Source organism: Panthera leo, chromosome F3 (assembly GCF_018350215.1).
Source record: "Panthera leo isolate Ple1 chromosome F3, P.leo_Ple1_pat1.1, whole genome shotgun sequence".
Taxonomy (NCBI): domain Eukaryota; kingdom Metazoa; phylum Chordata; class Mammalia; order Carnivora; family Felidae; genus Panthera; species Panthera leo.
The window spans coordinates 21,279,659-21,300,969 of record NC_056696.1 but is presented as its reverse complement, the minus strand read 5'-3'; the positions used below and the strand labels follow the sequence as shown (position 1 = coordinate 21,300,969).

Here is a 21,311-nt window from a genome sequence, read left to right as displayed (position 1 = left end):
CGCACAGAAATCGGTTGCATTCCTATACACCGATAATGAAGCAACAACAGAAAGAGAAATCAAGAAATCGATCCCATTTACAGTTGCACCAAAAACCATAAAATACCTAGGAATAAATAGAACCAACGAGGTGAAAAATCTATACATTGAAAACTATAGAAAGCTGATGAAAGAAATTGAAGACACAAAAAAATGGAAAAAGATTCCATGCTCCAGGATAGAAAGAACAAATATTGTTAAAATGTCAATATTACCCAAAGCAATCTACATATTCAATGCAATCCCTATCAAAATAACACCAGCATTCTTCACAGAACTAGAACAAACAATCCTAAAATTTGTATAGAACCAGAAAAGACCCCGAATAGCCAAAGCAATCTTGAATAAGAAAACCAAAGCAGGTGGCATCACAATCCCAGACTTCAAGCTATACTACAAAGCTATAATCAAGACATTATGATACTGGCACAAGAAGAGACACTCAGATCAATGGAACAGAACAGAGAACCCAGAAATGGGCCCACAAACCTATGGCCAACTAATCTCTGACAAAGCAGGAAAGAATATCCAATGGAATAAAGGCAGTCTCTTCAGCAAGTGGTGCTGGGAAAACTGGACAGCAACACGCAGAATGAATCTGGACTACTTTCTTACACCCCACACAAAAATAAACTCAAAATGGATGAAAGACCTAAATGTAAGACAGAAAGCCATCAATATCCTCGAGGAGAAAGCAGGCAAAAACCTCTTTCATCTTGGCCACAGCAACTTCTTACTCAACACGTCTCCAGAGGCAAAGAAACAAAAGCAAAAATGAACTACTGGGACCTCATCAACATAAAAAGCTTCTGCACAGTGAAGTAAACAATCAGCAACACTAAAAGGCAACCGACAGAATGGGAGAGGATATTTGCAAACAACATATCAGATAAAGGGTTAGTATACAAAATCTATAAAGAACTTACCAAACTCAAAAAACAAATAGTCCAGTGAAGAAATGGGCAAAAGACATGAATAGACACTTCTTCAAAAAAGACATCCAGATGGCCAACCGACACATGAAAAAAATGCTCCACATCACTCATCATCAAGGAAATACAAATCAAAACCACAATGAGATACCACCTCACCCCTGTCAGAATGGCTAACATTAACAACTCAGGCAACAACACATGTTGGTGAGGATGCAGAGAAAGAGGATCTCTTTTGCATTGTTGGTGGCAATGCAAGCTGGTGCAGCCACTCTGAGAACAGCACGGAGGTTCCTCAAAAAATTAAAAACAGAACTACCCTACGACCAGCAATTGCACTACCAGGTATTTATCCAAGGGATACAGATACGCTGTTTTGAAGGGACACATGCGCCCCCATGTTTACAGCAACACTATCAACAGTAGCCAAAGTATGGAAAGAGCCCAAATGTCCATCGATGGATGAATGGATAAAGAAGATGTAATATATATATACAACGGTGGATTACTCGGCAATCAAAAAGAATGAAATCTTGCCATTTGCAACTACATGGATGAACTGGAGGGGATTATGCTAAGTGAAATTAGTCAGAGAAAGATAAATATCCTATGACTTCACTCATATGAGGACTTTAAGAGAGAAAGCAGACGAACATAAGGGAAGGGAAACAAAAATAATATAAAAACAGGGAGGGAGACAAAACAGAAGAGACTCATAAATATGGAGAACAAACAGAGGGTTACTGGAGGGGGTGTGGGAGGGGGGATGGGCTAAATGGGTAAGGAGCATTAAGGAATCTACTCCTGAAATCATTGTTGCACTATATGCTAACTAATTTGGATGTAAACTAAAAAAAATAAAATTAATAAAAAAATTAAATTAAATTAAAAAATAAATAAACTTAAAAAAAAAACAGCCTTCTCAGCCCTAAATTCCTTGGTGATAGGGATGCCTTCTACCCTCCTAGTACAGGGAGGATACCTTTCACATGGTATCCTCTGTTTTCAGAGGTCTGTTTTCAGGCAGACAAAAGAGGGTTGGAGTGTCTTCCTTGCACTGGATGTTAAGTAACTTTAATTCAAAATAATCAATATGCCAAAGTGGCACATTCTGGGGTGGCATATTTGCTCCCCTTCACTTTAAAGTATCTGGCTTAAGCAAATGTCACAGTATCACCATATTTAGGAGAGGTAGAAAATGACATTCTCTTCCTTTGGTTTTACCTTCATCATGGGTAAGCATTTTCTGAGTACAACATACTATAAAAATTTTAAAGAAATTAGTCCTTAAAAAAATAATAGGTTTCAAAGGCCCTTATTTAAACAAAGCCCCATTTTTTTTTTTTTTTTTTTTTTTTTTTGGAGAGCGAGAGCGCGAGCGAGCAGGGGAGGGGCAGAAAGCAAGGGAGACACAGAATCTGAAGCAGGCTCCAGGCTCTGAGCTGTCAGCACAGGGCCTAACTCGGGGCTCGAACCCACAAACCACAAGATCATGACCTAGGCCAAAATCAAGAGATGGATGCTAAACCAGCTGAGCCAGCCAGGTGCCCCACAAAAACCCCATCTGTAAAGAACAATTTAGTTGAACAAGGCAGATGCATATGAAAAATTAAGAATTAAATAACAGAAGGTAAGTACACAGACGCCACAAAGTAGGGTACACTTAACATCAAGGGGCGCCTGGGTGGCTTAGTAGGTTAGGCGTCTGATTCTTGATTTCAGCTCAGGTCACGATCTCATGATTCATGAGATTGAGCCCTACATCAGGCTCTGTGCTGAACAGCGTGTAGTCTGTTTAGGACACTCTCTCTCTCTCTCTCTCAGTCCCTCCCCTGCTCTCTCTTTCTCAAAAATAAATAAACATAAAAAAAAAGTCAAGTCAATGGTAAAAACAATACTTGAAATTCAGAGACAGAAGAGATCATTAAGAGATGCAAAGTTTTCACAGAAAAGGTATTTGAACGGAGTCCTAAAGGATGAGAACAGAGCACTCTATGGATGGGAAAGGATTAAAACAAGGTCCTTATAAGATGTGTTAGAGATCATAAATTGATCAGACTACTTTACTAGAGGACAGGAAACAAGCTCTTGTTGAGTATCTAAAAGTTCAAGGACTCTGCTGGGTGCTTTAAGTTTTTTCATCCAATCTTCATAGCTCTGCAAAAAAGATATTATTAATCGCAGTTCACATAAGAAAAAATAAGGCTCAGAGTAGTACTGTCAACACCCTCTGTGCATACACCAGAAACATACCTATAGTAGAACGAGTTGAGTTTATTAACAATGTGCACGAAGGGAAACTGTGGGGAATCTCAGAATACCAGAAATGACTTAAGATTTGGGACTTGGCTAGATGATTTTTGGAAAAGTCCAAAGAAGTAGGGGTTGACTCTGGCTTGGGTGCAGTCAGAAAGCAGAACAATGTTATGATCAGTAGATCAACAAATCTTCTCCACAGAGAGGCTAAAGCTATAACCAGTAGAGCAGCAACAATCATTCACATTAGCCTGGAGAGGGGGGTGGTAGAAATTTTATGACTTGGACGATGTTCACATTTTGTCTAGGTTAAGACATGATTATAGCATGTTGTTTCTGTCTTGATCCACCACGATCACAGAGTAGCCTTGTCTGATGCTGACATTCAGTGAAATTGTTTGTGGTCAACAGAAGGACACCAAGAAGACCCAGATGGTAAATGCCAGGCTTGCCCACAACATCGCGGCCTCGTTGACAGTATCAGCACAGCTCTGGGATGCCAAGGCTTTCCTTCTCTTCCCAGTAACTTGCCCAGGACCACACAGGGCCAGATTTTAACCTGGGTCAGATGCAAACCACAAACATCATTAACTATCTGCATGGTTTTTTTAAGTCGGTAACAGAGAAATGTGATGAGGGAAAAGACTAGAAAGGAGAGCTAAACTATAAAGGCCTAAGAAACGAGCACTTATTTTTCAGTTAGGCAGTGGTAAGCCCATTCTAAACACTGAAAAATATGATCAAAGTCAAATTTGAGGCAGATCAACACAGTACAGGGTTAACTCTAAAGCAGTATTTTACTGTGTTTTCCTTAATGTGAAGCAAAAAGAAAAACAAAGTACTTATTTTTAAAGCCTTATATTTTTAAATTCTAATATTATGGCCTTTCTAAACTTTTATGTTACAATGTCCTTTCCCGTACAAAATGCAGTACATGGAGAGTTTGATTGTTTCCTTAAATATCACTGCTCAGCAACGTAAAAATCTGGCTAATCTAGATCAATTTCTTTCTAATTTTTTCAGAAATCAAATAAATGAAACAAAATTATGGAACAGCAGATGAATACATGAAGTAGAAATTTTAGGAGACCCCTAAGAGCCAATTCAGAGGAACCTAGGAAAGAGGTCAGGGCAACTGATGAATTTAATTAAAAGTGCTTTGTGTTAAAAAAAAAAAAAAAAAAAAAAAAAAAAGTGCTTTGTGTTAACAGTGACAGAGGAAGCCAGAAGGGCATCCAACTCTCCAACAGAAAGATCAGAGAAGAACTGACCACTGGGGGAAGCCCTCAGAGTGAGACATCAGGAAGTAGAAAAGAAATCAGTGGGCATTTAGGGGGCTCAGTCAGTTAAACATCCGATTCTTGGCTTCAGTTCAGGTCATCTCATGGTTTCGTGGGTTTGAGCCCCGTATCTGTGATGACAGTGCAGAGTCTGCTCAGGATTCTCCCTCTTTCTCTGCCCTCCCCTGCTCATGCTGTCTCTGTCTCTCTCAAAATAAATAAATAACCTTACAAAAGGGTGGGGGGTGGGGTGCAGGGAGAAAAGAAATCAGGGAAGAAAACAACATAGATAGAAAGATCCAAGGGGCACCTGGGTGGCTCAGTCAGTTAAGGGTCTAATTCTTGGTTTCAGCTCAGGTCATGATCTCACGGTTCGTGAGCTTGAGTCCCACATCAGGCTCTGTACTGACAGTGCGGTGCCTGTTTGGGATTCTCTCTCCCTCTCTCTCTGCCCCTCCTTCACTTGCTCTCTCTTAAAATAAATAAACTTAAAAAAAAATTAAAGAAAATAAACACCTTTATGTATCCTACTCAGCAAGATCTATGACAATTGTTCTTAATCGAGACTAGGGAGGGGTGCCCTAGATTTCTAGGGTATGCAAAAACTTCAATTCTTTCAATAACTGAAATAAATAATTACACATTTTATTACATAAAGCAAGCTGTACAGGATGGCTAAAACAATGCTACTTTGCTTTTGGCCGAGACTATCAATTCACTGAGAAATCAATTCTCAAGCTGATTAAAAGCACTAAATAAGAGGTGAAAAAAATACTAAAACAAGTTGACAAATAAATGCTGCTTAAAAAGCCAAAACAAAAAACAAAAAACTTAAGCCTGGATACCCTACAGAATAATGAAAACATTACTACAAGAGTTCTTGGTAAGGAGACCAGGGGCCAACAACCATTAGGTTGTTCTTCCAGGTTACTAGAGAAGAAAGCTTTACTTCAAAAGCGAAAGCACAGGTACGTACTCTGTACAATTATTCTGCCACAATTTAAATCTTATTAAAATATTAATACTTATTAAAGTATTAAAATAAATACTTATGTTAGAAGTGAGCCCAAGAAGAAAAGTGTTTACATAACAAAATCTTTGTATCCTAATCCACACGAACTTCTTTGGCCTTGATTTCCCCTACTTAGCAGGAAGTGACAACTACGAAGGCACAGGATTTGACATCTGTGCCCCAAGAAGTACTTTACACTCCTGCTCCGTCATATCACGGTATCCTCGCTAAATCCTCCAACCTCTCTGGAACCTGTTTCTTCATCTAGAAAATGAAGATAAATACTACTGCACAGAGCGATAACAAAAGAAGATAATACACACTAAAGTGCCACCATTATTCACAACCACGTTTGAAAAATTAACTAAGTAATCTGATATGCACATATCTACCTCCTGTATGCTAAATGGCAGTCAAACATTAAGCCACATCATCCCTCAAATTCTGGTGTTTGCTTTTATGATGTACCAGATGAGGGTAAACAAAGGGCCATATTTATCTACCTTCTCAAATGCAGCTCAAGTACGTGTGGCTTCTAAGAAAACATTAACAAATCGTATTACTGTCATACATACGGATGTTAGGAAAGATAAATCACTTAAAATGGCTCACCTCGACGTTGATCAAATCCTCAGATCATGTAAATCATAAGATTATGAGGGGATATCTGAATCTCACTCACTCCCCCCATCTCTCCCCACCGCTGATTTTTCCACACTTCTTTAACTTCAACATCCACGTACACATATCCATCCAATACCCTGGGCCGCCAGCTCCCTGACTTCCTCCCGTCTCCGACAAGCTGTTCTCATGTTCCAGTCATACCTTCCCCTTGACCTCACTGTTAACCAACAACTGTACCATGTCCATAATTCTGATTTCCAGCAGGTGAACTACTGATGTTCCCTCCAATGCCATTCTTCTCACAGCCTTACCTATCTCAGTGAATGGTTAATGGTCTTCCCCATTTTAGTCTTTGCCCAGATTTTAAACAAAGCCTAGGAGCCATCCTCAATTCCTTACTTTCCCTTACCCAATCCAGCAGCAAGGCCATTTCAGGCTGCCCTCAAAATAAATACCCAACTCCGATGTCTTCTCACCACATCCCCCACCTCTACCAGAGTCGAAGTCACTGTCTCATCTCACTGTAGCCTCCTAACTGGTCTTTCTCCGTTTCCTCCTTTCTGGTCTATTTTTTTTTAACATAGTACCCAGATTAATCCTTTTAAGGTTAAGTCAGAGCAAGTCACTCCCCTGATCAAAACCCTTCAAACACTGAATTTTGTTCCAACTCCTCACCATTGTCTGATAACTCTTCCATGATCTGCCACTCACTCCCTGCCCCTCCCCTGCACCCTCAACTTCCCACAACCCTTTCACTTGCTCTGCTCTAGTGACTCTGGCCTTTTGCTGTTCCCGGAATAAGCCACAGCATTCCTACTCACAGGCCTTTGCTATTTCCTTTGCCTGGACTATCTCCCTCAAATACAAGGCTTTCTCCTTCACTTCATTTAAGTTCTCTGCTCAAACATCCCCTCCCTGGGGTCTCCCCTGTCTACCTTAACTAAACACTCTTGCACCGTATTACTCTCTTATCCCTTACCTTCCTTTACTTTCCTTCAGAGCACTTACTGCCCAACGCATTATAGTGTTTATTGTCTATCAACCCACAAGACGACAATCCCCATGAAAAGAATTTTGTCTTGTTCACTATTTTATCCAAGTATCTAGAACCATGCCTGGCACATACACTGCACTTAATACACATTTTTTAAGTGAATAAAGTGTTACCAAGTATTTTCACATGTGTTAACGAAATGAAATAACTGGTGCACCTGGCTGGATCAGTCAGTAGAGCACGTGACTCTTAATGTCAGGGTTGTGAGTTTAAGCCCCACACTGGGCATGGAGCCTACTTAAAAACACACAAAAAAAGTGCTGAATAAATAAATACTACTTAAAAAAATAAAGAGGAAATGAAGGAACTGAAACAAACGTCCACTTCCTATGTCCTGAAGTGATCATTAAACAAACAGCAAGAAAGCTGAAATGGTGTTCACTTTTATCTCTAACTTTACCTATGAACACCAAAAGATAAATATAAAAGTTAATGAGGGCATTTACCTAGCTTGGGATTTAAATTATATATTTATATATAAATATACATAAAAATGGGGCACCTGGGTGGCTCAGTCGGTTAAGCATCCGACTTCGGCTCGGGTCATGATCTCACAGTTTGTGGGTTTGAGCCCCACATCAGGCTCTGTGCTGACAGCTCAGAGCCTGGAGCCTGCTTTGGATTCTGTGTCCCTCTCTCTTTCCGCCCCACCCCTGCTTGTGCTCTGTCTCTCTTTCAAAAACGAATAAACATTTTAAAAAAATTTTTTTAATTAAATAAATAAATAAAAATAAACATACATAAAAATGATCTGTTCTAGAGCTCAGGATTCTTCATCAGCAAGTGCTATTCAGGACCCAATTCTACACTCAGGTTGTCTAAGAAACAATTTGCTGACAAATGCCATGCCCTTTGCTCCACTGGAAAATCTCTTAAACTTGAGATTATCCTCCTGAAGTGATTCAAATAATTAGAAAAATATTATTAATAATGGTTAGTAAGTTTCCTTTAGTGGGTAGTTACTATCTGCTATGCTCCCTGATAAGACTTTTTGTACATTACCTCCTTTAATCCTAACAATAACCCTAGGAAATAGGTAATCCTGGCGGCATCCTCAACCAGAAAAGGGCAGTGACTGCTGGAAGCATAACTATAGATGACAGTAAAGAAAAAAAAAAAAAAACTTTTAAAAGTTTTTAAGGAATCAACATTAAAAATGAGAGCAAGAACAGGTCTTTCAGTGTAGGATCAAACGGGTTAGGTTACTAATAAGTCCCATAAATCATCACTGTGTCAAAGCAGACCTTCAAGTTCATGCTCTAATGACCCTGGTGCACCTTAAAAAGGCTATGTTAGTTTAAACACAGAAGGCAAGAAGAAAGCTTTTTAATTTGCATTGAAAAAAATGTGTTAAAAAAGATAGAAAAAGGAAAAAAATGTGTTTCTGACACTTGAAAGTATACACCAACTATGTGAAAATTCATGTAGATTAAGTATCTCTTTCTACAGTGATGGTAGATAAATGTGTTGCAATAATACAGAGGTCTACCCCATTACCCTGTGTATGTACACACACACACACACACACAGACACACACACACACACACACACGAGAAGGTATAACAAACCATTTAGGGAAGTCAAACAAATCCTCACAGAGGAAATGATATTAAAGCCAGAGTTGAAAGAAAAAACAGAAGTTCCAATGTATCAAAACAGGATGGGAAGAAGAGAGCATTCTACGATAAGCATGGACAAGTAGAGACCTTGGTGACAGATTCACTATTTCAAGTATTTTATTGAGGTCTACTGCAGTACCAAGCCCTGGGATACAAAGATGACTCTAACAGCCTGTGCCCTCAAGGACTAAAAATCTAGCGATTTTTAAATTATAACATAATTATAACATAATTATAACACCCAGTGATATTATAGAACAGCAGTAGCTGAGATGCACAGGAAATACAGGCTTGGCGCCCAACAGGACTTAGGGGCCATCAGGAAAGGTCTCCTGAAAAAAGTAAAATCTAGGTTAAATCTTAAAGGAAGAGAAGGATTAATGCTGGAGCATGAAAGGACAAGAACAAAAGGTCAAGGGCCCTTAGGGCTGATTAGAAAGAGTTTCCAACTTACAAAAACAAGGAGCTGCAGGGGTTTTTAAACAACAGGGTGGGGAGGCTGGCAGGCTCAGCGAGAGAAGCATGTCACTCTTGACCTCGGGATTGTGAGTGCAAGCCCCTAGTTGCATGCAGAGATTACTTTTTTAAAAATATTTAAAATATATACATAAAAAAGAAACAGGAAGGTGACTTCATATTTGTCTTTCAGTAAGATAATTCAGACACCAATGTAGAAGATGAGAGACTGGCAGAGAGAACAATTAGTACACATACACACAAAAAGATAAAGGCCTGAAATAAGGCTCAAACAGCAGGTAATGATTAAATGAACAAATGATTTCATGAAGAAATTAGAGATAAGGGAGATAAATCTACAAACATTAAGCTGAGGCATTGATGATATCCAGGTGGCTACATCCAGAAGGCATCCAGAAATGTAGATCCAGAGTTTTGTAATTCGGCTAAGGTTATGGGTGTACCATTGAGATATGTGACTACAGAAGAGAAAGGAGAGGGTAAGTTCAGCATGATGTGCCTGTGGGTCAGCCCAGTGACAATGAAAAGCAGGCAGGTGAACATACAAATCGAGACTGGAGACAGAGATCTGGATTCATCGGTGGCAGCAGCTATGGCCAAAGCACAGGAAGGAAATCACCCAGGGAGAGACCAGAAATCAAGTTACCTAGGAGGAGACACCTAGCAGGCTCAGTCAGAAGAGTGTGCAACTCTTGATCTCCAGGTTGTGGGTTCAAGCTCCACGCTGGGTGCAGAGATTCTTAAAAAAAAAAAAAAAAAAAATTAGTAATAAACTTAAAAAAAAATAAGAAATTACCCAGGAAACATCAAAGCTAACATTTACCTAACACTTACTATGGTTCCTTTAATCCTCACAACAATCTATGCAGTAGATACTATTATCCCATTTTACAGGTGATTAAGCCATTTTCCCGGTGATTAAGCCATTTTCCCAATATTATAAGGTACCTAAAGAACAGTGAAAAGGCCTAGGAGAGATTAGAGAACCAGAAGCAAGTAATATTAGAAACCCAGTTAGAAGATTCAAGAAGTAATCTGATCAATATCATGGAAACTTCAAGTAAGACCCAAAAAAAAGAAAAAAAAAAAAGAAGAAGGAAATAAAAAAAGGAGGGTTGGACACAGGAAATTTCACAATTTGGGGACATTAATAGCTACAATTTACTTGTATGGTTCATTTCAAGGACAAAGAAATCTATTGGGTTGGGCTGCAAAATGAGTTGAGGAAGTAAAGGCAGTGATCACAAGACTAGTCTCTCAAGAGGTCTGGCCATAAAGGAACCAGGAACTAATGTTTACTAAGCCAGTAACATTTAGTGCTGGGTAGCAGGGCAGGTGCGATGAACCTCATCTCATCTCATTGAACACTTGCATTTTAAAAGATACAGAAGATTCAGAAACCCTATGAAACTTGTTCAAAGTCACACCACCAGTAAGTGTCAATGGAAACATTTACACTGAGGTGACAAAGAGCTGACCAGATAGCTGTTTCAAAATACCACACAGAGACTAGACACTATTTCTTAAGAATCCAATCTGTGCATTGATTTCATAATGTTCAGTGTCATCATATCTCATTTGCCTTAAGAAAGGAAAACAGAAAAAAAAATTGATTTAAGAAACAAACGAACCATGTTGGAAAGAATGTCAACTTTAGCCTGCCTGCAGTGTTCCTATTATACAGCTTTCAGGGGCACCTGGGTGGCTCAGTGGGTTAAGTGTCTGACTCTTGATTTCTCCTCAGGTCATGATCTCATGGTTCCTGAGGTCGAACCCCCGCATCCAGCTCTGCACTGACAGTACAGAGCCTGCTTGGGATTCTCTCTCCCTCTCTGTCTGTCCCTCCCATGCTCACTCTTTGTCCCTCTTAAAATAAATAAACATTATTTTTTTTAATAAATAAGGCTTTCAAAAGAAGCTATAAATCTATAAAACAAATAGAACGTGACCAACTTTGCTATGTCACTCTCACATTCAATGGAGGAAAAGAGAACAATTGCAGATAAATTTACAATTCAAAACTTAAAGTTTCTCCCCCTTCCCTCCAAGCAAAGGTTTACCCAAGTACAACCTTACAACACTTCTTTTTTTTTTTTTTTTTCATATGCTTTTTTAACATTTTATTTATTTTTGAGACAGGGAGAGACAGAGCGTGAACGGGGGAGGGTCAGAGAGAGAGGGAGACACAGACTGAAACAGGCTCCAGGCTCTGAGCTGTCAGCACAGAGCCCAACGCGGGGCTCGAACTCACAGACCGTGAGATCATGACCTGAGCCGAAGTCGGACGCTTAACCGACTGAGCCACCCAGGCGCCCCCTTACAACACTTCTATAGCAAAGAACTACGTCATTAAGCCAGTTGGCTACACTAAGGAACCCACATAAATTCTCATTCACACTTGTATGGTCAATATAATCATTTATCCTATGTTGATAAATTTCAGAGGAAAAAAAAGTTAACTGGCCTTTTTTAAAAAAAAAACTTTTCCTATTTCCTTCCCTAAGGAAACAAGCACTTTTATGTAGTTAATATTTCCCATTGAAAACTTCCTTCCCCTGTTCTCCAGCTCATTTGTTCTTTCATTGTGCCACAGGTGCTAGACCAGACTCTGATAATTCAGACATAAACAAGATACACTAGCCCAGGCTTCATGAAATGTACATGCTAGGAGAGGAAACAATTAAAGTATCTAAGTAACAAACATATTACAACTGATGATTAACTGCTAAGGAAAACAGAGTAGTATGACAGCTTAACAGATATAGGTTTTCTGAAATGACACTTGAGAAATGTGTTGGATTTGGGGAAAGGAGAGAATGGCACATTAGAGGTGAAGAAAACCCCTAAAGACTAGAAGACAGTAAAAAGAAAGAGGCTTTCTTGGAACAAAAATAAAACCCATGTGGCTGGAGCCTAGAGAACCAGGAGGGAAGTGGCCAAAAAGAAATGGAGATGGATGGAAAGAATGGCAGCAGTATTTTGGTCTTTATCCTAAGAGAATGGGAAAGGTTTGAGAGTTCCGATCACGTGATGCACTGGGACAGGTGCATTTTGAAAGAATTACTCTTGACTACATCAGAGCTCCTAACAAATGCCACTCTCAAGCCTAGACAACACACAAATTTCCCTAACAAGTCATTCATGGATATTACACACATGAGGGGGTGGGGGTGGATTCAAGTTGAATTCTATGTCAAAGGGAGGTTCTCTGAAAAAATAGTTTAAACGATGGCAGCGACCTAGAAAGTGACCAATGAACTTAATCTATACATAAATATGAAAAATAGCATTTAGACTTGTTTCTCGGTTACAAATGACTTCTAAATATAACCGAATGGCTGTTAACATTTCAGTGACAGAAAATTACACCTTAATATTTGAAAATAAAATAGGAGCTTGATGAAAGGCTTTGGTGCCCAGATTTCGAATCTTGAAGTGCCCGCCATCTACTTTTATCCTAAATCAATGAAAAGCTAACTTCCTGAGCTCATTTTTGGTTTCGCTTCTTACAGAATAAAATGTCTTCTAATTCATAACTTTCTTTACTACCAGCTCGAGGGATGCCACGGGATCTGGGAGGCACGCAACAAACCTCCGAGGTTCAAAGGGCTGCCAGCCACGCGGGCGCCCACCGTAACTTTCGCGCCCTCCCCACCCTCCCAAACTCGCCACGACTCGCGGCGGCTTCCCCCTCCCTCGGCTCCGGGCCGCCTTCTCCGTCCTCTGGCCCAGGGCAAGGCCAGGCCCGTCCGGCCGAGGTGCAGCCGCCACCTCTTTCCCCTTCCTCTCCGGCTGACGCGGGTGGACCCGGGCGGGAAGTGAGGAGGGGATGGGGAAGCATCTGCATTACCTGGGGCCGGAGCCCGACAGCGGGCGAGAACGCCAAAGCCGGGAAGCCCTCGCAGCGAGGCTGGCGGGAAGGTGGGCTACGGGCAGCTCTCCCGGGGTCCAAGACCGGCAGCGCAATCAGCCCCGCCGCAAGCGAAGATAAAGCTCCTCACTCCCCGGCCCCTCCGCCCCCAGCCTAGCGGCCCGCTACGCAGCGTCACGCGCACGGCCCGCGCCGGCTCGGGAGCTCATTGGCGGCACGGGCCGCCGTCAGGCTCCTCCCACCGCCCACGGCCGCCCCGCCCCTTCCCGGGCCCCCGGGCGCCCACCTGGCCCGGGCTCGCCCGAAAGCAGCTAAGCGCGAGCCGCTCGTGTACCCGCTACGGCAGCTTGCTTTGCGTTTTGCTCCAGCGAACCGAGATAACTTCCTACAACTCCGAAACGGCACCCGGCGTGGTAGCTCGGGACCGGGGAGTCTAGTTGCCTCCTCCAGAGACTCGCAGAAGCCGCCTCTAGAACTGTGGATCTTTGCAGTTTGAGTCGACCCTCTCTCTAGGAGCAAATTAGAAGCACGAGCCAGAAGCGTTTATCATGGGATACTTTAATGCTTTGTAAACTATACTAGATAAGGAGACAGTGAGATATGTGAAATGATGGGACAATTAAGAAATTTAAAAGGGAACTTCAGGGGCACCTGGATGGCTTAGTTAAGCGTCAGACTTCGGATCAGGTCATGATCTCACGGTTGGTGGGTTTGTGACAGAGGCACCTGGGTGGCTTAGTCAGTTACGTGTCACACCAGATCAGGTTATGATCTCACGGTTGGTGGGTGCGTGGGTTCGAGCTCCGTGTTGGGCTCTGTGCTAACAGCTCAGAGACTGGAACCTGCTTTGGATTCTGTGTCTCCCTCTCTCTACCCCTTCCCTGCTCACACTGTGTCTCTCTCGGAAACAAACATTAAAAAAATTTTTTTAAAGGGAACTGCATAATCAAAAGAAAGCTAATGGTGCAGAGAGATTTAGGATGTAGATTAGATGCAAAGGTTAATCAGACTGTTTTGCAAAGGCAAAGGAATTTAGAGTAAAGGTAGGTGACAAGGGAATACCGAGAGCATTAGACACCAGGGCCACGCTCAGAGCCTGCAAACCAATAGGAGCCAACCCAGCCTGCCTAATGACTTTGAACCACTCCAAACAAGTTGAGAGGGTCACCCATGACCCTGTCAAGCTACTCTGATCAAATGGATAGGGCTTCCTGGAAGTGACTATTCTGTGAACGTTTAAACCAAGAGGACTTGTACAAGTCACCCTTGCCACCAATGCAGGGCTTGTGCTAATTGTGAGATCATGACCTGACCCGAAGTCTGACACTTAACAAACTGAGCCACCAGGCACCCCAATAAATGATAATCTTAATGATAATTATTTCTAATAATTAATGGTTTTGTTCAAATAATAGCAAGATAAATGTTACAGAATAAATACATAATGGAATATGAATTACGTGTGTTTTAATTTTACCCTTATCCAAACATCATTAGATCACCAGTCAAAAATCTAGACAAATGGAATGTTTAAATTGTCATTTTTTACTGTTTATTTATTATTGAGAGAGAGAGAGAGAGTGTGTGTGTGTGTGTGTGAGAGAGAGAGAGAGAGAGAGAGAGAGAGAGCAGGGGAAGGGCAGAGAGAGAGAGACAGAGACAGAATTTGAAGCAAGCTCCAGGCTCTGAGCCGTCAGTGCAGAGACCGACACAAGGCTCAGACTCACAAACTGCAAGATCATGACCTGAGCCAAAGTGGGATGCTTACCTGACTGAGCCACCCAGGCGCCCCTTAAATTTTCATTTTTGACCTTTCACTTCATTATAAAAACAATAGCATTGCTGGTATTTTCCCATTTGATTCTTATAAATGTTTATTTATTGAAGTAGAAGGATATGTTTTATTTGATAGTCTGTGTAAACTTGATTCATAAATTTTATTTTATTTAAAGATTTCATTTTTAAGTAATCTCTACACCCATCATGGGGCTCTAACTCACAACCTTGAGATCAAGAATCACATATTTCACAGACTAAGCCAGTCAGGTGCCCCTGATTTATAACTTTTAAAGGATTAAACTTAAGGCATGTGAGCTTTAATTTGTTCTTTGGTCCTCAATCCCACAAATGTTACCAGTGATCCTATACAGCATATGTCTTCTGCCTTGTTTACAGTATATAGATAACTGTAAACCACCTTCTCCAACTTCCCACATATACCGCACACACGCACAAATACACACATAACATTCTGTATTGCTTCTGAAGAACAGAGATGGTCTTACTGATTCTTGATTCCCCTATATAGTATCCATCACAGCGATTGTAGGCACCAATAAATAGGTTTTGAATTTAACTGAATCACGTGTATAGGAAGTAGGAGGTATACTTCAAGTGGTTTTCTTTAGATATGGTAGATTTAAGAAATCCAAAAGCAGGGATAGTTATGAAGAGTCAAGTCTTTTGTACTCAGGACATGTAAAGCATAAGCAATAGAGAACAAGTTTACTCAGTCTGCATCACTAATATGCGTTCTTTGGCACAGTGAATAACTTCTATAGGTGAAAGTTTCACTGACTGGGAGTTGGGCTGGCCAGTGAGTGGTAATGAGATGTATGCCTTCTTGGTATGTTACTTAGAAAGAGGGGCAGGAAAACGTTAAACCTCATGCTCAGGGATAAAATCAACTCTCTAAAACTATATAAGATCCTCTATATAATATTCTAACTGTCCAGCTTTTATTTTCACTGGGAATCTAACTTTATAGAAATTATCAGTCAAAATTCAAGTAATAACTGCGGTGATTTTAGCCACCCACTAGGAATTTGACTAAGATTTCCTAATAGGTTCTTGGGGCTGAATTAATTTTAAATAATAAAAATAATATGAAACAACAACAAATTTCACTCATCAGCTATCAGTGCATGCTGTTACAGGATCAATATGAAACAATGGACGCAGGTCTTTACATTTCCTGTCAGAAGGCAGACTTGCACAAACAGAGGATTATCTCCCTTCTGCGGGAACAGAGAATGTAAATTAACATTGTGCTGGGTCTGGGCAAGAACAAATTGGCTTGTCATCTCCTCCATCTTACCAAGTCAATTTTTGGACTTGAAAGGTTTATATTGGAGATAATGGCAGGAGCAAAAGCATAGAATTCTGAAAACACACTATGTGTTGAAATAATGAGTAATCAAATAATGAGTAATCAAGATTCAGGGCTTCTCAACCTTTTCTGCCAAAAAAATCTCTTGACAGAGAAAGAATAAACTTGTATGCCCCACTCACCAAGAAATCTAGGCGTTTGTCCCCATATCCTCACCCAATGTCTTTGATGTCTCATGTGTCATCTTTAAAATTAATGAGAATTGTGCATTGCATACCAGTCTATCATACCAGTGGTTTCCTATAAAATAATGTTTTAAAGATCTGTTGTCAGAGGAGAAAACAGGTTTCCTTTCTATCCTTGGCCAATAGACTTTCTTGGAAAAATAGGTTCCTACTGGTTTTACTCTGCCTTACACAATGACAAAGGCTTTTATATAAATGCATATTTTTCTAATTTTGTGAGAATTATCATAATTACAAAAGTACCTATTCAATATAGGCATATGTTTTAAAGATTAATAATAAACTAAACGCTAAGTAACTAGCACTCAACGTAAGACATCCCAGAATCTTAAAGCTTCCAATATGCCCCTTCCAATATGCCTCTTTCTGCTTTATTCTCCACTCCTGAAGCCACTATCTTGACTTTTATATTAGCCATTTCTTTGTTTTTCTCTGTAATTTGCTGGTTTACCACAAATATAGATATTCCTAAACAGTATAACAAAGTAGCACAAACAGCTTCGTTTATTTGTGACTTTAATATAATATCAATAACATATGTATTCTAGAATTTGCTTTTTCAGTTCCACATTGTTTTTGTGATTAGTCCATGTCAATGGTGTGGCTAAAGTTCATTCATTTTCTTTTTTTATGTATCTATTCCAGTGTTATTTTCAGTTTTATGTAATTACAAAGTGATGTGTCTCCAGATGCTCCGGGGAAAGAATTTCCCTAGGGTAAATATCCAGAGGCGAAATTGTGAGTCACAAGGTATACACATCTTCTATCTTAGTAAATAGTGCCTAGGGCAGATACTATTTTCTAAAGGTGGCCACAAAAATATCTTCCGTCTGGGGCTCAGTTGGTGGAGTGTGCAACTCTTGATGTCAGGGTTGGTTGTGAGTTTGAGCCCCACGTTGGGTGTAGAGATTACTTAAAAAGAAAATCTTTAGGAATCTGGGGTCTCAGTGAACCGTTGCGTGTCTGACTTCGGCTCAGGTCACGATCTCACAGTTGTTGAGCTGGAGCCCCGCATCAGACTCACTGCTGACAGTGTGGAGCCTGCTTGGGATTCTTGCCTGCTTGGGATTCTCCCTCTCGCTCACTCTCTCTCTCTCTCTGCCCCTCCCCTGCTCATGCTCACTCCCTTTCTCTCTCAAAAATAAATAAACATTAAAAAAATTATTTTTAGGGGCACCTGGGTAGCTCAGTCGGTTAAGTGTCCGACTTCAGCTCAGGTCATGATCTCATGGTTCATGGTTCGAACCCCACATCAGGCTCTGTGCTGACAGCTCAGAGCCTGGGGCCTGCTTCGGAGTCCGTGTCTCCCTCTCTCTCTGCCCCTGTCCCGCTCTCACTTCATCTGTCTCTCCCAAAAACAAATAAACATTAAATTTTTAAAAATTTTAATAAAATAAATTTTTTTTTTAAATCTTCCATGCTTTTTTTATAATGTGACCTTGACACACTTCCCATTAAGAAGTGGAGCCCATGTTCCCTTCCTGTGATAGTGGGTAAGCTTTTTAGCTGTTTCAACCAATAGAATATGGCAGAAGTAACAAGTCTAGTTCATAAAAGGCCACGCATCTTCTACATTGTTAACTCAGATACTTGCTCTTAAAAGACTTTAGCTTCTTGGGGTGCCTAGGTGGCTCAGTCAGTTAAGCTTCCAACTATTGGTTTCAGCTCGGGTCATGATCTCACATTTGGCGGGTTAAAGCCCTGCATCAGGCTCTCCGTGACAATGCATAGCCTGTTTAGGATTCTGTCTCTCCCTCTCTCTCTGCCCCTCTCTGTCCAAATAAATAAATTTTAAAAAATAATAAAGAAGCTAAATTCTTTTTTTGTTTGTTTGTTTATTTTGAGAGAGACAGAGACGGGGAGCGGGGGAGGGGCAGAAAGAGACGGAGAGAGACAGAATCCCAAGCAGGCTCCGCACTGTCAGCACAGAGCCCGATGTGGGGCTTAAACGCAAGAAATCGTGAGATAATGCCCTGAACCAAAATTGAGAGTCAAGAGTCGGACGCTTAACTAAGCCACCCAGGCACCTTGAATGTAGCTTCTTTACAAGCACTGTAGCCACCCTGAGGCCAGAGGCCACTATGCTCTGAGCTCAACCTAGGTACCCAGGAGTAGAGATCACAAGGAGGGGCCCTGTGACACCATGAAGAGAGATCCTAGCCAGCTCCCAGGGGCCCCACCCCCCAGATGTCCCACTGTAACTAAAAGAATGATTCCAGAGCTGTCCAGCCAAGACTTCCAATTTGCTGACCCATAGAACCTTTGGAATGTTATTGTCAGTCCCTAACTTTGGGGTGGTTCCTATGCAGCAACAGAATACCAGAAAAACAACAAATTATCTTCCAAAGTGGTTGTACCAATTTACGCTAGTAGTTAATGAGAGCACCTGTTCTGTGTCTTCACTACCCTTTAGTTTTTTCATGTCTGATACATGTGATATGAAATATGATTAGGGTTTAGTTTAAATTTCTCTGATTACTAGTGAATTTGAGCGTTTTCATATACTTAGTGGCCATCTGTGTTTTTTCTATCATAATATCAAGGCTTTTGCTTATATTTCTGTTAGATTTTCTTTGTAAGAGTTAAAAATATTATGAGTACTAGAAACTATCAACAAGACTAAGGCAATCTACTGAATAGTAGATATTTGCAAATTACATATCCAATAAAAGATTAGTATCCAAAATATACAAAGAATTTCTACAACTCAACACCCAAAAAATAAGTAATCTAATTAAAATGGGCAGAAGACATGAACAGACATCTCTCCAAAGAAGATATGTAGATGGCCAACAGGCACATGAAAAGATGCTCAACATCACTCATCATCAGGGAAATGCAAATCGAAACCACAATGAGGTATCACCTCAAACCTGTCAGAATGACCCAGATCAAAAATACAAGCAACAACAAATGTTGATGAGGATGTGGAGAAAAAGGAACCCTTGTGCACTGTTGGTGGTAATGCAAATTAGTGCAATCTCTATAGAAGACAGTATGAAGGTTCCTCAAAAAGCTAGAAATAGAACTACCCTAAGATCCAATAATTGCACTACTGGGTATTTACCCCCGAATACAAAACACTAATTCAAAGGGTTACATGCACCCTTACGTTTATTGCAGCAATATTTACAATAACCAAATATGGAAGCAGCCCAAGTATCCATCAACTGATGAAAGGATAAAGAAGATGTTGTGTGGGGCGCCTGGGTGGCTCAGTCAGTTAAGTGGCTGACTTCGGCTCAGGTCATGATCTCACAGCTTGTGAGTTCAAGCCCCGCATCGGGCTCTGTGCTGACAGCTTGGAGCCTGGAGCCTGCTTTGGATTCTGTGTCTCCCTCTCTCTCTCTCTGCCCCTCCCCTGCTCACACTCTGTCTCTCTCTCTCTCAAAAAATAAACATTAAAACATTAAAAAAAAAAAAAAGAAGATGTTGTGTGTGTGTGTGTATACATATGTATACACACACACACACACACACACACACACACACACACACACACTGGAATATTATTCAGCCATGAAAAAGGAACGGAATCTTGTAATTTGCAATGACACGGATGGAGCTAGAGACTATAATGCTAAGGGAAATAACTCAGAGATTTCACTTATATGTGGAATATAAGAAACAAAACATTCAAACAAAGGAAAAAAGAGAGAGAAAGAGAGAGATTGACAAACGCAGGAATAGACTAATAACTATAGAGAACAAATTGATGCTTGCCAGAGAGGAAGTAGGTAGGGTGATGGGTGAAATAGGTGATGGGAATTAAAGAGGACACTTATCATGGTGTTCACTGAGTAAAGTATAGAATTGCTGAATCACTAAATTATATACCTGAAACTAATATAACACTGTGTGTTAACTATATTAGAATTAAAATAAAAAACTTAATAAAAAATATTATGACTACTAATACTTTGTCAGTTATATACATTACAAATATCACTTCTGGTTGTTTCTTGCCTTTTGTGCTCTTCTTATAGTGTATTTTGATGAACAGAAGCAAGAAATATTTTCCTTAATGGTTTGAGTATTTTGTCTTAAATTCTTCCATCATGACATCACAGAGAGCTTCTGTAATTTATTTTAGGAGTTTTACAAGTTTTGTTTTTCACATTTAAGTGTTAAATCATCCATTCGGAATTTATTTTTGTTTGTTCAATATGAGGTATATATTTTATTTTTTTATTTTAAGTAAACTCTATGCCACCCATGGGGCTCAAACTCACAACCCCAAGATCAAGAGTCACATGCTCTACTGACTGAACCAGCCAGGTATCCCAACATGAGGTAAATTTTTAAAAATAAGTCCCATTGAGCATCTTTTCTCAACCAAAAGCCCTGTTGTACATCAAGGTGCCATAAAATGATCTGTTTCTGTGCTTACTTCTTTTTTTTTAATATACTCTTTTTTTTTCTAGGTAATCTCCACACCCAATGTGGGGCTGGAACTCATGACCCCAAGATGAAGACTCACATGCTCCACCGACTGAACCTGCCAGGTGTCCCTGTTTCTGGACTCTCTTGGCAGTTCCATTAAGTTTATTTGTTAATCCTTTTGTCAATACCACACTATTTCAACTATTACAACTGAATAATAAGGTTTTTCTTAATCTAGTAGGGCATGACGCTATTGCCTGATTTTTCTTATTTGTTTTTTGTTTTTTTATGTTCACTGATTTTCAGAGAGACAGACAGAGCATGAGCAGGGGAGGGGCAGAGAGAGGGAGACACAGAATTCAAAGCAGGCTCCAAGCTCTGAGCTATCAGCACAGAGCCTGATGTGGGG

At 40.4% G+C, this 21,311-nt stretch overlaps 1 protein-coding gene across 1 annotated transcript in view; it reads right to left on the bottom strand.

Annotated features, from left to right (window-relative positions):
• SOAT1 (sterol O-acyltransferase 1) overlaps nucleotides 1-13,317 on the bottom strand; it is an 80,248-nt gene extending 66,931 nt beyond the window's left edge. The window contains exons 1-2 of the mRNA XM_042924887.1: nucleotides 13,145-13,317; nucleotides 9,941-10,033 (exon numbers count right to left, since the gene is read on the bottom strand). The gene's annotated coding sequence lies outside the window, so the exon portion shown is untranslated. The remainder of the gene's footprint in view (nucleotides 1-9,940; nucleotides 10,034-13,144) is intronic.
• Between the last annotated feature and the right edge of the window lie 7,994 nt (nucleotides 13,318-21,311).